The 17,421-nt window shown below is 37.9% G+C and overlaps 1 long non-coding RNA gene across 1 annotated transcript in view; it reads left to right on the top strand.

The window, feature by feature from the left end:
- LOC134291400 (uncharacterized) overlaps positions 1–14,402 on the top strand; it is a 286,882-nt gene extending 272,480 nt beyond the window's left edge. The window contains exon 2 of the long non-coding RNA XR_009999074.1: positions 13,482–14,402. This is a non-coding gene — a long non-coding RNA (uncharacterized LOC134291400). The remainder of the gene's footprint in view (positions 1–13,481) is intronic.
- Positions 14,403–17,421: the final 3,019 nt, after the last annotated feature.

Below are 17,421 nucleotides of genomic sequence, written 5' to 3'. Positions count from 1 at the left end.
CTTTTTTGTACATCTTATCATATTCGAGTTATTTTTTTGTGAAAAAAAAACGGTTAAAAAACTTTGACTCTTTTTAAATGTGAGTCCACGTTAATTTTGAAAAAACAAAATATGCAAAGTTGCTTGAAAAGGTAAAGTCTTGAAACCTACAAAATTTCATAACATTCTGAGGGGGTGCTGCCAACCCCGAAGACGAGTTGGTGCGAAATTCGTCAGGGGTTCCACAAGGTAGCGTGCTAGGGCCAATACTTTTTATTTTGTAGTTAATGATGTTGAGGATGTTGTGACGTTTTGTAATGTAAATTTGTATACAGATAATACAGTATTATTCATTATTGCCGACAGCATTGCATAAGCTTATGCAGTAATATAACAAGAATTGATCAAACTGACGGAGTGGTCCGGCACTTACAGTTATATAGGGTAGAATTCACGAATTAGTCATTTTTATCTCACTTCCATCCTCTTTCGCACTTTATATAACGAACTTAGCTGATTTAGTATGGATTTTATACCCCATTTTCTACCTTAAATTAGTGTAGAACTAAGTTTATAAACATTTCATAACCATTTCTGTGTATATTCTGTGTAAATATCAAAGAAGGAATTGAACTTGCACCGAAAACAATGACGATTTGAATAAATTTCATTTGGAAGGTGATCCCAAACTTTTGCACGATGCAGCATACTTAGAGGTGACCCCAAACTTTTGCACGGTGACTTGTAAACCTAACTCGATCATTTAAATTATGTTATGAATTTTTCCGCTAAAATCTAATGAATGGCTCTCAAAGAGGATAGAAATAGGGTTTTAATGCAACTTTAATTTTGAAATTTTTTAGACCCAATTTTGAATTACACGGAAAACAATTTTTCGTACAGATTTAGGAAAAACATGTAAGTTTAGGTAAACTTCATACTTTTCATATTTCATATGAAATTAGTGAAAAGTACCTACGAATCAAATCTAACTCTTTATCTTTCGAAAGAGTCTAAGAACGAGCGGATTGAATAAAAGATGGCTGAGATATGACCGAAAAACTTTTCAATGTTTTTGAAGGGGGTGACCCCAAACTTTTGCACGGGAGTGTAGAGCCATCTTTAACATATGGACTGGACTGGACACTGAAACGACTTCTAATATAGGTTCGTCTGCGGGTTCGCTTTTTAACCGAACTTATACTTGAATCGAACTTGACAGTTTTCTCATGAGTTGTTATGTATTTCAAACTTTAGTCAAACTGGAGCCTCAATACTGCAATAACAGTTAAGCACGCTGTAATGATACTTATTCGGCTGTTCGGGTCCGTATGAAGTTGATCATCAATATTAACTTCTTTTCCCGATCAGCCTAGATAGCTGTGTAGTGTAGCGGTTGTCTTAATTGGCTAAGAATAACACTACGGACCACCTGTTCCGAGGGTAAAAGTCCACTAAACAGGGAACCCCAATCCAAGGTGTCAGGCGACCCATGCTGATGGATGAATGGTTGAGGGGGTTTAAAATATGCTTAATCTTTAACGGAGCCCGTAACGTAGGTAGATCGCCTTTATGTGTTGCGTTACGGTTCAAGATCTACCAAACCGAACCCTAGTGACATCCGGTTTGTCAAGTTGGGGTAATGTGATTTGGTAATAAGGATTCATGGTACAAAGTCCTTGTTACTGGTGACAGTTTCTAAAATTGCATTTATTTTGCCTTGCTGATAGTTAAAAAATCGGACATTGCCCACCCGAGACTACACTTGATGTTAGGAAAACAAACATGCTTTACGTATCTAATTGCGTATTAACCTATCAAGGATTGTTAAGTTCTGGTAATTCAAGGACTCACGTGCATTCTTATTGCAGAACATATTCTCTAATTTGACAGAGTTTTGCAACTGGCTTAAAGTACCGGGTTTTTCTTTGTTGTCCTGGGACTAAACTAGAAGCAAGACATGGATGGGGCTAGAGTTCCGTTGCATGGATAAATACCAGTACCGCCGTTTTGTTTTTCTCAGAATTCAAATGGATTGTGTTTGATTAGGGGCGCTCTTTCACTGGGATTTAAATCTCTATGATAACGGGACCTTTTTATCGCAATCTATTTCTTGCACCTCTGGGATAACAAAACAGGAACTGTACAGAAATCGATGCTTCATTGCCTCTCAATGACAATGGAGTATTACGACATGCACTAAATACTAAGGATACGGGTAATGCCACAAAAGATCTTAATACTGGTCGCAGTGGCTCACCCGAACAGAGAAAAAAAATGATACTTATGTACCTCGTCACCCACTTCATACAACTACATTAGTGGCCTAATAACACTCAGCGCACGGCACAGTTCCATCATGCCGCTCAAAGTGTTACCACTTAGTTTGCAAAACCCGGTTATCTGGCTGGCGGGGCATGGGATCCTAAGCTTCAACTGTTAATGCAATCAGAGACTACTCAGACGAGGGCGATCTTATATATGAAGGGTTGTCCAACACGCTCTGGAGAATTCCCAAAGCACATTCTAATAATGTTGAACTTGATAGGTTCTAGTCTGCACTATCAAAGATAGTGTGACATGTGCTTCACACATGTCATCGAACGATGTCCAATTTCAATTCCTTCTTGGCGTCATGCTGAGTCAACGCTAGACATCGGCAGTCATCAACCCATAAGGCTGATGGCTGTTACATTGCATAAGCGTTTCCCAAGTAAGTGTCAACTTACGGGGTTATTGTTTTATGGCTGTTCCCAGGCAGGGCTGTTGCCAAGGCGCCATGCTGTGCGACAGCGCTGACTCGATGGTCTCTCTTTCAACATATTCTCTCTCTCTCCCGATCAGTGCATCGATCACTGATTGGTTAACTCGTAAATAAGGACTCCAGATACCTCCAGTAAATAGGGGTTAGCTTAAGTTAAGATTTTGAATAAAGATTCATTCGGGTGACAACCTTCAACAAATCGTGTCTTCTAAAATGAGATATCACGACCTGCTCTACATGGCGAATCGTAGACAGGCTAAGTTCTAATTTAAATTTGACTTAGTAGAATAATAATTACAAGTGCAGTGTTCACTAGTGAGGACAATGAAAGTGCCATTAACGTTATTTGTAATTTCACTGCTAATGCTCGGACTGGTGGTATACGTTTACTATCTGCTCCTAATTGAGTGGCAAGCCAACGCGAGAGAAGCATCGTGGATTTTCCAATCTTAAAAAGTGAATCGTGCCGATCAGTGAAAAGTGAATTAGTGACTTTAAAAAAAAAAAGAAGATGGGCAAGACTAGCTCGAAATCAGACGTTGTTCACAACGCGGATCCACAGATCCGAATCGAGAACAAACAGGAATTACACAGCGAGTACCACGAAGATCATGCGGTGAAAATAAACATTTTGTTAGTGCTCGTTGGTCTTAACCTCGTTATAGTCATATATCAAATTTGGCACAAACGAGTGCAACGGAAAGTGGCGAAAAAAGTTCAATCGATCGCGAACTTGGACAAAGTTTAAGGCAGAAACAAAAAAGCTATAAGACAATTGTGAACGTCATGCATCAGTGAGGGACGATCATAGCAATATTGCGTCCCCGTCGTCGGCATCAGTGATCAGTGAAAGCGTAAATTTTGTGCGATAGCAGCCGCGCCAGCTCCGATGTGTCCGTGGAACCCAGCCTACCGGCACGCCGATCGGGAACGGTGGGTCTGCATCTAATCGGCAACTAGGAGTGAGCACCAGCGAAGACGATGAGGGTTGAGGAGTGCGCCTCCGCCATTCGTGCGAGAAATCATCAGAAGCTGAGAAAAATAAGCGTAAGTGCATGCACACTACAAAAAAAAAATAAACTATTCTAAGATAGCTTTGTAGTCCAGATGAAAACCAATCTCGAAGGTCTTAGGGAAATTTATAATGACCTTAAGTCAAAAGCCAAAGTGAGGTCTTCTAATAGATTGATATCAAAACAAGCAAAATTGGCTAGTGTTTTGCTCACACAAATCAATAATTCAGTAAAACTAGATAATAGCCTTGAAAATCAGATAATCGTGGAAAAATCTAAACATATTTTCAAAGACATTCAAAAACTAATAGAACTAAAGAGACTATCAGAACGCGTCTCGTTTAAGGGTGCTGTAGCAGCAATAACCGTAACAAACAGATTTAAAAAGTACATTAAAATGACGTCCATTCTGGATATTATTAAAACTGCTTCAACACTCGTACCAGAGTTTGATGGCAGTAGTGAAAAAGTGAATAGAGTAATCTCGGCAATCAAGGCTCTTGAAGCGCTCATTAACGACGCCAATAAACAAGCCGCCATACAAGTGATATTATCAAAATTATCGGGGAGAGCACGATCAGCCGTTGGCGATAATCCCCAAGAAATTAAAGAAATAGTTGATGCGTTAGGGTTCATTCACATATTTCATGACGCCAAAATTGGCCTTCCCTGACACCCACCCACCCCTTCGTAACACTATTTATATGGGGAAAAATTTTATTTGTTCGGGCTGTAACACCATGAAGGACACCCACCCACCCCCTCCAGCGTTATGACATTTGTGAACAAGCCCTTAAAAGCTAAGTGTTCGACCACTGACCCTCCTGAAGTAATTCTGGCAAAACTAGCTACTGAAAAACAAACATCAGAATTGGCTAAATTTACTGAACAGGTGGAAAAGCTCACTTTACAGCTTGAGAACGCTTACCTTGCAGAAAACGTACCATTAGCTACCGCTACGAGGCTGGCCGTTAGAGCCGGAACGAGTGCATTGGCCAATGGACTTAGAAATAAAGAATCCCAGCTGATTATCAAGGCTGGTAAATTTGATGCCCTTTCCGAAGCGATCGCCAAAGCGAATGAGCACGAAAAGAGCATACCAACTAATGCGGTATTGCATTATAGAAATACATCTAGCAACCACAACCGAAATAATCAGCGAGGTCGTACATTCCGGGGTAATACAAATCGAGGTGGATACGCAAATCGCGGGCGATATCAAGGAAATCAGTACGGTTCCAATGCATTCCTTGGTAGAGGGGGTCAGTCTTACCGTAATGGTAGAGGTGGTTATAATTACCGTGGGGGGAACAATCACCCCAATAATCGTGTTTTTTATGCTCAGCAGGAAAACATGTATGCCCCCCAGCATACGGGGAACGTTGGGGGAATAGCGAATATGACACAAGTCAACGGACAACTGCCCCAACAACCAAACCCACAAATTTCTCAACAGAGCCCACAAGTAGCTCTAGCAAACATTGCGAGACGTTAAAATGTTTCAACGTTAATACATCTTGTAGTAATTTTATAAACATTCATTTAGCAGCTTCAAATAAAGTGTGTACCCTTCTTGTGGACACTGGAGCAGATATTTCCTTATTAAAATCAAGCATAATTGGTCAAACCGAGCTTGTAAATAAAACTGAAACATGCGAAATTACAGGCATTACTGAACAAAAATTACAAACTATCGGAACAATATCAACAGACATCATTTGTCCTGATAGCGTTCTAATTAATCAAAAATTTCAGCTGATTCCCGACGAATTTCCAATACCAACGGACGGAATTTTAGGAAGGGATTTCCTCACTAAATTCCGTTGTAACATTAACTACGACTCATGGATACTGACAGCATTCTATGATACTATAGAGATAGAATTCACCATCCAGGATAATCTAGGTGGACATTTCGTAATACCACCCAGATGTGAAGTTTTGAGAATTATTGACTCTGGGTTACTCCATGGAAATTACTACATGGACTCGGCAGAAATTCTTCCAGGTGTCTTTTGTGCGAAAGCCGTTGTAAACACTAGAAATCATCTAATAAGAATTATAAATACGACCTCTGAATTAATCAAAATTAATAAAACCTTTGATAGAACGTATGAACCATTGGAAAATTTTGATATTTTCACTTTTAATAAAATAGAAACACTAAATAGACAGGAACGGCTATTGACGGAACTAAAACTTGATGGAGTTCCAAATGAAGCTAAACAGAGCCTAACGAGTTTATGCACAAAGTTTAGTGACATTTTTGCCCTCCAAGATGACAGTTTAACATGCAATAACTTTTATAAGCAAGAAATATTGCTAAATGATCAAACGCCAGTCTACAGTAAAAATTATCGAATTCCCGAAGTCCACCGTAAAGAGATAAACGAACACGTGGAAAAATTACTTGACGACAACATTATTCGTCCTTCTGTATCACCCTACAACTCTCCAATATTGCTTGTGCCAAAGAAGTCAAATGAAGGTACAAAAAAGAATTGGAGACTTGTAGTTGATTTTAGGCGATTAAACAAAAATATCATAGCTGACAAATTCCCGCTCCCCAGAATCGATGACATTCTCGATCAACTGGGACGAGCTAAATATTTTACTACGTTAGACTTAATGTCTGGTTTTCACCAGATAGAATTAAATGATTCATCCAAGAAATATACAGCCTTCTCCACTTCAAAAGGTCATTTTGAATTTAATAGACTTCCATTTGGTCTAAATATTTCACCGAATAGCTTCCAACGGATGATGACCATAGCTCTTAGCGGTCTTCCTCCGGAATGCGCTTTTCTTTATATAGATGATATTATTATCATTGGATGTTCAATAAAACATCATGTTTTCAACTTAGAAAAAGTTTTTCAGAAACTTCGAGAATTCAATCTTAAATTGAATCCTTCGAAGTGTACGTTTTTCCGTAGCGATGTAACCTATTTAGGTCATCACATTTCCAGTGAGGGAATTCAACCCGACAAATCTAAATTTTCTGCAATTTTGAACTATCCAGAACCTAAAAGTACAGATGACGTACGGAGATTTACTGCTTTCTGTAACTACTACAGAAGATTTATTCCCTATTTTGCTGAAACAATAGCTCCTTTAAATGCACTTTTGCGAAAAAATGTCAAATTTGAATGGAATGAAAAATGTAAAAATGCCTTTGAATATTTAAAACAAAAATTACTATCACCAACAATTTTAAAGTTTCCAAATTTTCATGAAAAGTTTATTCTAAGCACAGATGCATCTAAAATTGCATGTGGTGCCGTTTTATCCCAATTGCATGGTGATATAGAACTTCCAGTGGCTTATGCTAGCAAAACTTTCACAAAAGGCGAAAGCAACAAGTCCACGATTGAACAAGAGTTGACTGCAATACATTGGGCAATCAACTATTTCAGACCGTATTTATATGGTCGACGCTTTACGGTGAAAACTGATCACCGTCCACTCGTTTACTTATTTTCAATGCAGAATCCCAATTCAAAGTTAACCAGAATGAGACTAGATTTAGAAGAGTTTACTTTTGATGTCGAACATATAAGCGGAAAAGAGAATGTTGGCGCCGACGCTCTATCTCGCATTATAGTTGACTCTGAAGAACTCAAGAATCTTTCAGTACTGCCTATACAAACAAGATCTATGACTAGGCAATATAACAATCAACATGGTAATGACATACAAACTAATTCATCTGCGAACGAGACTGATCACCTCAAAGCTTTTGAATCAGTAAACAACATTGATGCGTTTAACATGTCAAAGGTATTAATCGAAATTGACAAACACGCAGTATATATACGAATATTGACGAAAACACTGAAAAGAATTCTCGCACAAGAGCGATTATTCTACAAAAGTGGCAAATTAAATATACAAAAATGTCTGCAGACGTTAGATGAAATGGCCGCCAAAATTAATATAAAATCGCTAGCAATGAAAAATGATGATAAAATATTTAATATGATTCCTCGACAATCATTTAAAGATGCATGCAACAAAATATTGAAAAACTTAACAATTGTGATTTATCAACCAGCACAAGTTATAACCGATAAAGAAATTATACAAAAGATAATCTCTGAAAACCATGACACGCCTACGGGAGGTCACATTGGTACTAGCAGATTATTCAACCGATTAAGATCAAAATATTACTGGCACAACATGAAAAACACTATAAAAAGTTTTACCAAATTATGTGTGAAATGTAGCCAGAACAAACATAAACCAAAAACAAATGAAACATTTGTAAACACGACGACACCAACCAAAAGCTTTGACCTCATATCAATCGATACTATTGGACCCCTAACCAAATCTAGAAATGGAAATAGATACGCATTAACGGTTCAATGCGATCTCTCAAAATACGTAATTGTAATTCCAATACCTGACAAGCAAGCGAACACATTAGCAAGAGCATTAGTAGAAAACTGCATTCTCGTATACGGTTGCCCAAATACAATTAAATCCGACATGGGTACCGAATACAAGAATGAAATTTTTGAAAATGTTTGCAAACTATTAGCAGTCGAACAAAGATTTTCAACAGCTTATCACCCTGAAACAGTGGGTAGTCTTGAAAGGAACCATCGTTGCCTCAACGAATACCTCAGAAGCTTTATCAATGAAAACCAAGACGATTGGGATTCATGGCTCAATTACTATTCTTTCTGTTACAATACTACACCGCACACAGACCATTCTTATAGTCCTTTTGAACTAGTTTTCGGCAAACTTGCAAATATACCGAGTCAATTTTCAAATGTATCTACAGTAGATCCAGTCTATAATCACGAGTCCTACCTTTGCGAATTAAAATATAAAATGCAACAGGCATCAACTAAAGCAAAAACCTTTCTAGAGAAAACGAAATCAGTAAGAATTCAAAAAAACACACCAAAATCAAATCCAATAGAGGTATCGATAGGAAATCAAGTATGGTTAAAGAAAGAGAAAAGAAGAAAACTGGACCCGGTTTATTCTGGTCCATACGAAATTGTACAAATAATACATCCAAACGTTAAAATTAAAAACATCATCAACCAAGATGAACAAATAGTTCATAAGAATCGTATAATCCTAAATCAAACATAAAGCATATTACATTTATAAAATCTAACAAAATGTCTATACGTATTTTTTTTTCTTTCCAAAATACATTATTTCAATCTTAAAGAATGATTATATCATATAAAATCATTCTTCTCGAAAGGGAAGGATGAGCAGTAAACATAGGATAACGAAACAAAAATATTGTGAGAGGTATTTGAAGTCAACAGAAAAATGATCTTCAATCATTTTTTCCCAAAGGGTGATGGTGTGACATGTGCTTCACACATGTCATCGAACGATGTCCAATTTCAATTCCTTCTTGGCGTCATGCTGAGTCAACGCTAGACATCGGCAGTCATCAACCCATAAGGCTGATGGCTGTTACATTGCATAAGCGTTTCCCAAGTAAGTGTCAACTTACGGGGTTATTGTTTTATGGCTGTTCCCAGGCAGGGCTGTTGCCAAGGCGCCATGCTGTGCGACAGCGCTGACTCGATGGTCTCTCTTTCAACATATTCTCTCTCTCTCCCGATCAGTGCATTGATCACTGATTGGTTAACTCGTAAATAAGGACTCCAGATACCTCCAGTAAATAGGGGTTAGCTTAAGTTAAGATTTTGAATAAAGATTCATTCGGGTGACAACCTTCAACAAATCGTGTCTTCTAAAATGAGATATCACGACCTGCTCTACAATAGTTCTATATAACATTATTTTAAGGCTAAAGCCTGTATCCGCAATAATCGGGACACAGAAGTACGGCTGTAGCTCTGCAATGAATCGGTAAAATTGGCCAAAAAATTGACTGAGTACTCTTTGGTAACAGACAGACGTGGTTTTTATGATTTTGTACAATCATGACCAATTTTCATTCGCATAATTAATAGATGGTTCTTTTGCGCTACAGTTCAAAGTTCTGTGATGATAATTATGAAATGTTGTTAGCAGTTATGATACTTATAGAGACACTTTCCTACAAAATTTCATAAATGTTGATCAATTGATTTGAAAGCTACTGGTGTTGATAGGGGTGAGTGTCAGTGAAAATGTTTCGTGTTTTCCATGTGCGATGTTTGCCCATTCATAACTTTTGAATTTCTCTGCCAATTTTCATGAAATTTTCACACAAGGTAGTCGATGATGTGTATATTATGCCTGCAAAATTCTATGATTATTGGTATAGTACTTTCAATACTACAATTGAAACAACAAAGTGTGCTGACTAATTGCTGTCTGAGAAGCTAAAATCACGGTCAGTCCCAATACATGTTTCGACCATAAAACTGTTAATAGTGTATCGATTTTTTTGAAATTTTGCCTATGCAACAAATGTAGATTGACAGGTTTGTGTTCGAAATTTCAGCCATTTCCTTTGCCAAATTCAAAAGTTACAGCGCTGACAAGCAAAACTAGGGGCTGTACAAAATTCTATTTCTTCATCTTCCCCTAAACCGCAAATATAACCATCTCTGTTGTAGATATGTACGAAGAGCGAAAGCGATTTGTTTTGATTGGTATTACCGAAAATTTGCACTTCAAGTGAGTCGTTTTCGAGCATCTACCTCTACGTAGTTACCCGTCGTATCAAATAGAATGCGAACGACGCGTTTGATCGCCTTCCAGGTAGCATTGTTCTTCCTCTACAAGTGGCTGAGGAAGCGTTGCCTGTACGATAGGCAAACAGTTTCGCTTTCGCTCTTCGTACATATGTACAACAGAGATGGTTATATTTGCGGTTTAGGGGAAGATGATATAGATCGATGAGATTAGAATTGAACCTTATGACAACTAAGTTGTCGGGTCATTAATTGGCTCGGTAGCTTAGTTGGTAAAGCACTTGTCTAGCGAATAAGGGTCGTGAGTTCAAATCTCACCTGAGCTGTGGATTTTTTCCCAATTTGACCAATAATTTACCCATCTGTACCTATGTGCGTTGAGTTATTTGAATTTCATAAAAACAATATGTTTACGGTACATTTTATTGTTTGAAACCATACATGTACCGTACAATGTACGGTATATCAAAACCCAGGTATCAGTATTCAGAACAATTCATTTACAATAAAATGTATGGTTTTGCAAATATATATATATATATTTGCAACTCTATAAGTTTTGAGTTTTTCAACTAATGCTCTTGAATTTTTGCCATAAATCTTAATAACTATTCATCAAAGCATCGCTCTGTATTGATCGCGAAAAAACGTAAAAAAAAGCTTGAAACCGAGAAATTGCCAAGTAATTGATTGTACTTAGTCCACTCTGACTGAACGAGTTTTGGAAAATCTACAACCAACTACAGTTCACACTCAAGTTTGTACATATTTGATGAAAAAATAATGCACAAATAGGACAACAGTTAATAGTATCGATTTATAAAGTGAGCAGGAAGTTTGAAATTTGATATTTCTGTTATTACACTGTTGATTACCATTTCCAATGTTTATGTTCAGTCAGAGTGGACCAAGTACAACAGTTCAATATCACATGAAGGGTAGTCAATTAATGAGCTATTTAAGAATTTTTAACTTGAACATTTAATAGCTAACAACTTTTGAACATATTTTCATAGTTCGGTGCGTTTTTGAAATATTGTAGTAACCCAGTTCATAATAATTTATTCAGAGGACTGGCGTTTTTAAAAAAATCGTTCAGACAGAGTGAACCAAGTACACAATTCTTAAATAACCGGTAAAATCAATTTCTTCAAGAAACGGCCATTGGTACATTTCAGCATGATGCCCATCAGCTACTGAACAAACATATTTTGATTTGGAAAGGATTACGAAGAATAAGGTAATTTCAACTATTTTTTTATGGAGACACATGGTCCACTCTGTCTGCACGCAAATTGCCACATTTTGCTTCAACACGATGATCTGTAATATACTATATTAACCATAATAATAGTTATTTATGTAACGAGTGGCAAAAAGTTGATTTTTTCAGCACGAGTCGTGCATTTATCCAACGAGGCTTGCCGAGTTGGATAAATACGAAGAGTGCTGAAAAAATCGAGTTTTGCAACGAGTTCCATACAACATTATGCAATGATTTTTTCATAATGCAACCCATTTGAGTTGCATAATGTTCATAATGCAACTCAAATGAGTTGCATTATGAACATTATACAACTATTTTTCATTATGCAACTCATTTCAGTTGCATAATGAACCAGTTCGGAAATATTGGCCATTATGATACCAAAATGAGTTATATAAAATGTAAATTATGATACTGAATTGCATAAAATGGATTTTCACGTGCTTCCTTGATCAATAATCATCAGAAAATGCGTGAGGGAGTCATTCAGTTTGGAAACGCATTATATTTTGACGATAAACTATTTTGATTATTGGATTTTAACCAATACATATTTTTTCGATTCTTTTGACATCAAGCATTTGGTCCGCTCTGACTGCACACTATTATCGATTTTCGCAGTACAATCTAAAAAATTGTGCTATAACTCTCGTTAATTGTTACATTTAGAAAATCGGGTTGTAACCATATTGTGAATTCACTCTAATAATTATCACGTCATCAATTTGTGTTCATGTTTCCATCCGTTCGCTATGCTGGCAGTTTGCTCGAAATCAAATATGCTGTCAGTTTTACAAGTTCAGCCAAGACAACAACTACTCTAGGCGCCACCTAAGAGTTGGCCTCGAAAACGATATGAAAAATTTCACATTCAAATCTATTGCGTCGTATCCCAGAAATTGCGTCGTAGAGAGTCAAATAGGTCCAGCAGTGGAAATTTACTAGCTAAATACAAAAGACTATTGAAGTTAAACTCTCTCTAATCCCCCAATAGTGGGAAATTGCGCAGCAATTTTTAGGCTCGACACAATCAAGACCGCGATCGTCTCGTCACTTTAGTGGAGTGCTTTGTTGAGACAAGTTGAACTTGATCCCAAGTGATAAAAAGTTTTTGATAGTGAACAAATAATTATTCCGTGATAGCTTATAGCTAAACTCGAACAACTAAATTTTCGAGTGAAATTCAGTTTAGAAAGAAAATTAATATTCGTGAATTAACTGCCAATTGAATTCAGGATTAGCGTGCCCTAACAACGTGGGCGGTTAGTCTGGAGCCGACTCGAGTAGTCCGTTGTGGGTTCGACGAACTACTACTAGCCCGTGCAGTGCGGACATCCACCGTGTGAACATTTGCTGTCGGCGGCTCAAAGAATCGCCTCGCTCGTCTCGTCGATTTGAGTGCCCTCTCCTTGGTGCAATCAGGTGTCATCGCAAGCCAATAAGCCGTAAGGCGTCGGCCAAGCTACATCCACGGCCGATCACTCCACGCAACTAGGGGACGCCTATACCCCGAATGAAACGCCTGCGCGCATGACCCGTTTGTGAGGCGTCGAGACGAAGCCACTGATCGAGCTGAGAACCGACTACGCGACGGTGAAACAGAAGAAGGCGGATTGGGTTGAATCACGTGGGGACTACCGACTGCGAGCGACGTCCGACGTTGGATTCCTCGTTTGCGCACATCAAGGTCAGATCTGATCCTTTTGCTCACTCTAGAGTTAGTTTCCAATTGGAATTTCAAAAAGCTAGAAAGCGTGACGTCACCATAGGCAATTAGGTTTATTTGAATTTGAACAAATTTGCTTTTGGAATTTGGAGCTCAGCATTAGCATTAGCATTAGCATTAGCATTAAGCGAGTCGCACAAATTCGTAGGTGGTACAGTCCTAGACCGCTGTTATGAGGGTTGCCTCCTTCCCGTCCGAACCAAAGCACAAAGATTTGGAACTAATCTCTGACTCTTAGACAAGACTGACGCAATCCTCCAATGGTCGAGCACTGTCCTGGCCACGTCCTTGCGACTGCTGAGGAATGGGAAAGGATGGTTAGTTTTGGACACCTATGAAAAATGTAGACAACTCTACGATCTCTCAGGCCTAGGTGTCACGGGAATTTGGGTGTTGTTAGTGGAAGGGTAAACTTCAAAGGATACGCTTGGTTAGCGTTCAGGCACACCATTGTTAGACTGCTTCGAATCAGTTGTCTGCCTAATTCATCCTGGTTTCCTCGTCATCTTGTTGGCATTTGGTTGAATTACTAGATTCTTCGGTTGATAATCTGAAATATAAAATAATATTAACATCGTACGTCAAATAAGCTACATATTAGTGGTACGCTCGCCACAGTTACATATTTAAAAAAAAAAAAAATATTAATATTGTACGATACATTTACCTGAATCCTGCTGAAATAAAATGTTAATTAGCAGTACTACACAAACACTACAAAACACAAGGAAAAGAGCATCAAACTTTGATCTTGGAATATTTAAAGGTACGGTAAATATCAAAATCAAAATTTGATTTGGTAGATCTTACACCGCAACGCACCATTCTAAGGTGATCTACCCACGTTGCGGGGATGCTTTTGGAATTTGGAGCTCAGCTCCCGAAATACAAACTATTTGAACTCGAACGATTTAGTTGAAGTGACACAGCGTTCGACTATTGATTTAGAATAATAAATTACTTCGAATTTAGTTTGTACTCCACTTTTTTTCTCGCGTCACGCTAATAAACTTTGAATTGATTATTTGATTGTGTTAGTTTAATTTTAGCAAAGTAATTCCTCTTTGGCGGATCATTGAGATTTGATTTTCGGTAATTATTTTAGATCATTTGTTTGAAATTCTATCTGCTGAGTTTATTTGATTTGCCGTACGACGTTTGGGACGAAATTGCGACCTTAGTTCTGCGAACTTCAGTTGACCTGCCCTGAGAAGGCAGTCTCTTTCCGGGCTAATTAACGGAGTAACGGTCCTTCGTTGAAGGTGGCGCTTAAGCCGTTACTTAGAAACAGAACGGAGCGTTACAGGGTGAATGTTCCAAGTAGCTAAAGTAATTCTTAATCAAATGCCTTAAAAATCTAATTTTCGTCAATTTTGTTACTTGGCCCCCTCTAATTTAACGCCGACCAATTCATTGTATGGTGTCTACAATACATCTTATTGTTTTTGTATTTTTATTTTAAAAATATGTATCAATGGTTCTGAAAATATGATTCTAAATATTACTGTTACTATACAATGTTCGGTTTTTCTACCGTATGTTTTATTCGGGCGAGTACCATATTGTCAAACTTGGCCATTTTGTATAAAAATGACAGGTGGTCTTATTGTTTTGTCCGACACTGACTGTAGGTGTAAATTAAAGTTAAAACATCTGATAGAAATCCGCAGTTGATGTTTAAGACGGATTGCTGATTATCTCGGAGAAACACAAGGCCAACTGCACTATTGCTCCAGTTAGCGCAGTAAGGGCAGAATACTGTGGAGGGCGCCCAAGTACTCCACAGGCTCCGTTAACCTTTCAAGACGCGCGCCATCATTCAGCTAAAGCTGCACCACACTCGCGCTATATACGACGAGCGAGGTTTGTTGATAGCGTTGTACTTTTTACAACGGCGCGCGTCCTGAAGGGTTAAGCGGTTAAAATTTTATTAGACCCCCTAACCCAGGCACGGAAAGCATATAGCCGCATCACACCATGAATTAGGGGTCACCTGTTTAATGGACTCTTACCACCGGAACAGGCGGTCCGTAGTGATATTCTTAGCCAATTGTGACAACCGTCACTGACACTACACACACACTCAATCTTGATATCCCTGTTCGGTAATTTATTTTTTGCAATTTCTCATCGTAATAGGCTGTTTTACCTCACGCAAATCTGACAGGAAAAGGCCTACTTTCCCACACCAAATAAACAGTGCTGTAATGGTTCATTACAGCACTGATTTGCGTTGCGTAATGAACCATTACAGCACTGTTTTCAGTTTTGATCAACTTCTTGATGCTTTCTGGTCGCAGTTTTGAAAAATTGTGACAACTGCACAGTATAACCTGTTATGATCAGATTTTCTTAAACATGGCTATGAACATCAGTGTGCAGTTTGATGAAAAAGTTTTGTTTAAAACTATCCTCAAGGGTAATTTATGAAATTGCAAAAAACGTTGTACGCAACTCGGTGCAGAACTCGATTTTTCCAGCACTCGTCGTAATTATCCAACTCGGCAAGCCTCGTTGGATAAATGTACGACTCGTGCTGTAAAAATCGTCATTCTGCACCTTGTTGCGTAAACTACTATTTCTCAACAATCATGACATTCTGTTACCAGAACAGTCTGGTTTAAGAAAGCATCATTCTTGCGAAACTGCATTAAATTAGTTGCTTTTTAAGTGGAAGAATGCTTTAGAAGATAGAAAAGTAGTATTAGCCATATTCTTAGATTTGAAAAAGGCATTCGAAACCATAGACAGAAACAAGTTAATTAGTACTCTACAAAATACAGGAATTAATGGTAAGGTTATTGACTGATTCAAAAGTTATTTATCAATTAGGACACAGGCTACCATCTATCGAAGACAAGAATCTGACTATAAATACGTTGACATAGGGGTTCCACAAGGTAGCGTACTAGGGCCAATACTTTTTATTTTGTATGTTAATGATATTAAGGATGTTGTGACGTTTTGTAATGTAAATTTGTTTGCTGATGATACAGTATTGTTCATTATTGCTGACAGCATTGCAGAAGCTTATTCAGCAATGAAGCTTGATTTGAGCAAACTGAGGGAGTGGCTGAAGATGAAGAAACTGAAATCAAATGTCAGGAAAACATAGTATATATATGTTAATTACAAACAAAATAAGGACTGGATATGTTGGCACCTTATCAATTGACGGCGAAGTTGTTGAGCAAGTTAATGTTGTGAAATATCATGTGGTGATGGTTGACGAGAAACTAAATTTCAATGAGCATATTGACTACATAATACGAAAAGCAGCTTCAAAATATGGAATGTTGTGTAAAATCAACAAGTTTTTATCATTTGACAACAAAGTTATGTTGTACAAGACATTAGTAGCTCCTAGAGTAGCTCCACACTTCGAATATTGTGCTTCCATACTGTTCCTGGCTTCAAAACGACAGATGACGAGAATGCAAACTGTGCAAAACCGGACAATGCGATTGATATTAGGATGTTATAGGATGACGCCAAGTAGACTGATGAGAGATATGCTGCAATAGATGCCAGTGAAAGACAGAATAACACTTCGAACCCTGACTCTAGTTTTTAAAATTAAGCACGGATTGACACCAAAATATTTGACTGAAAACATAAAATATGGATCAGACGTTCATCAATACGAGACGAGAGGAGCCAATGACTTTCGCTTACCGAGCTTGACAATGACAGGAACACAGAATTCTTTATTTTTCAAAGGATTTAGACTTTTCAACACGATGGCTGCCGGACGAAATAAAAGGAGAGGCCCGTGAATTAATATTCAAACACAAATGTACACAATTATTAAAGAACGTGACATATAAATGGATATACGCGGGACTGGGAGCATTGAGTAGATATAATAAGTAAATATAAGTAAATAAGTAAACCGAACTGGAGGACGATGAGAAATAAAATATCAAATTGATAAACTGTCTTGTAGATAAGCCTCCCATTTACAAATGAAGCGTATGGGGTGGAGGTAGAGTTCATAGACTCCTACGGGACCATCAAGAAAAACAAAATTCCCAACATATTTT

This window comes from Aedes albopictus, chromosome 3 (genome assembly GCF_035046485.1).
Source record: "Aedes albopictus strain Foshan chromosome 3, AalbF5, whole genome shotgun sequence".
Taxonomy (NCBI): domain Eukaryota; kingdom Metazoa; phylum Arthropoda; class Insecta; order Diptera; family Culicidae; genus Aedes; species Aedes albopictus.
The sequence above is the reverse complement of the archived record's forward strand: the minus strand, read 5'-3'. Positions and strand labels throughout refer to the sequence as shown.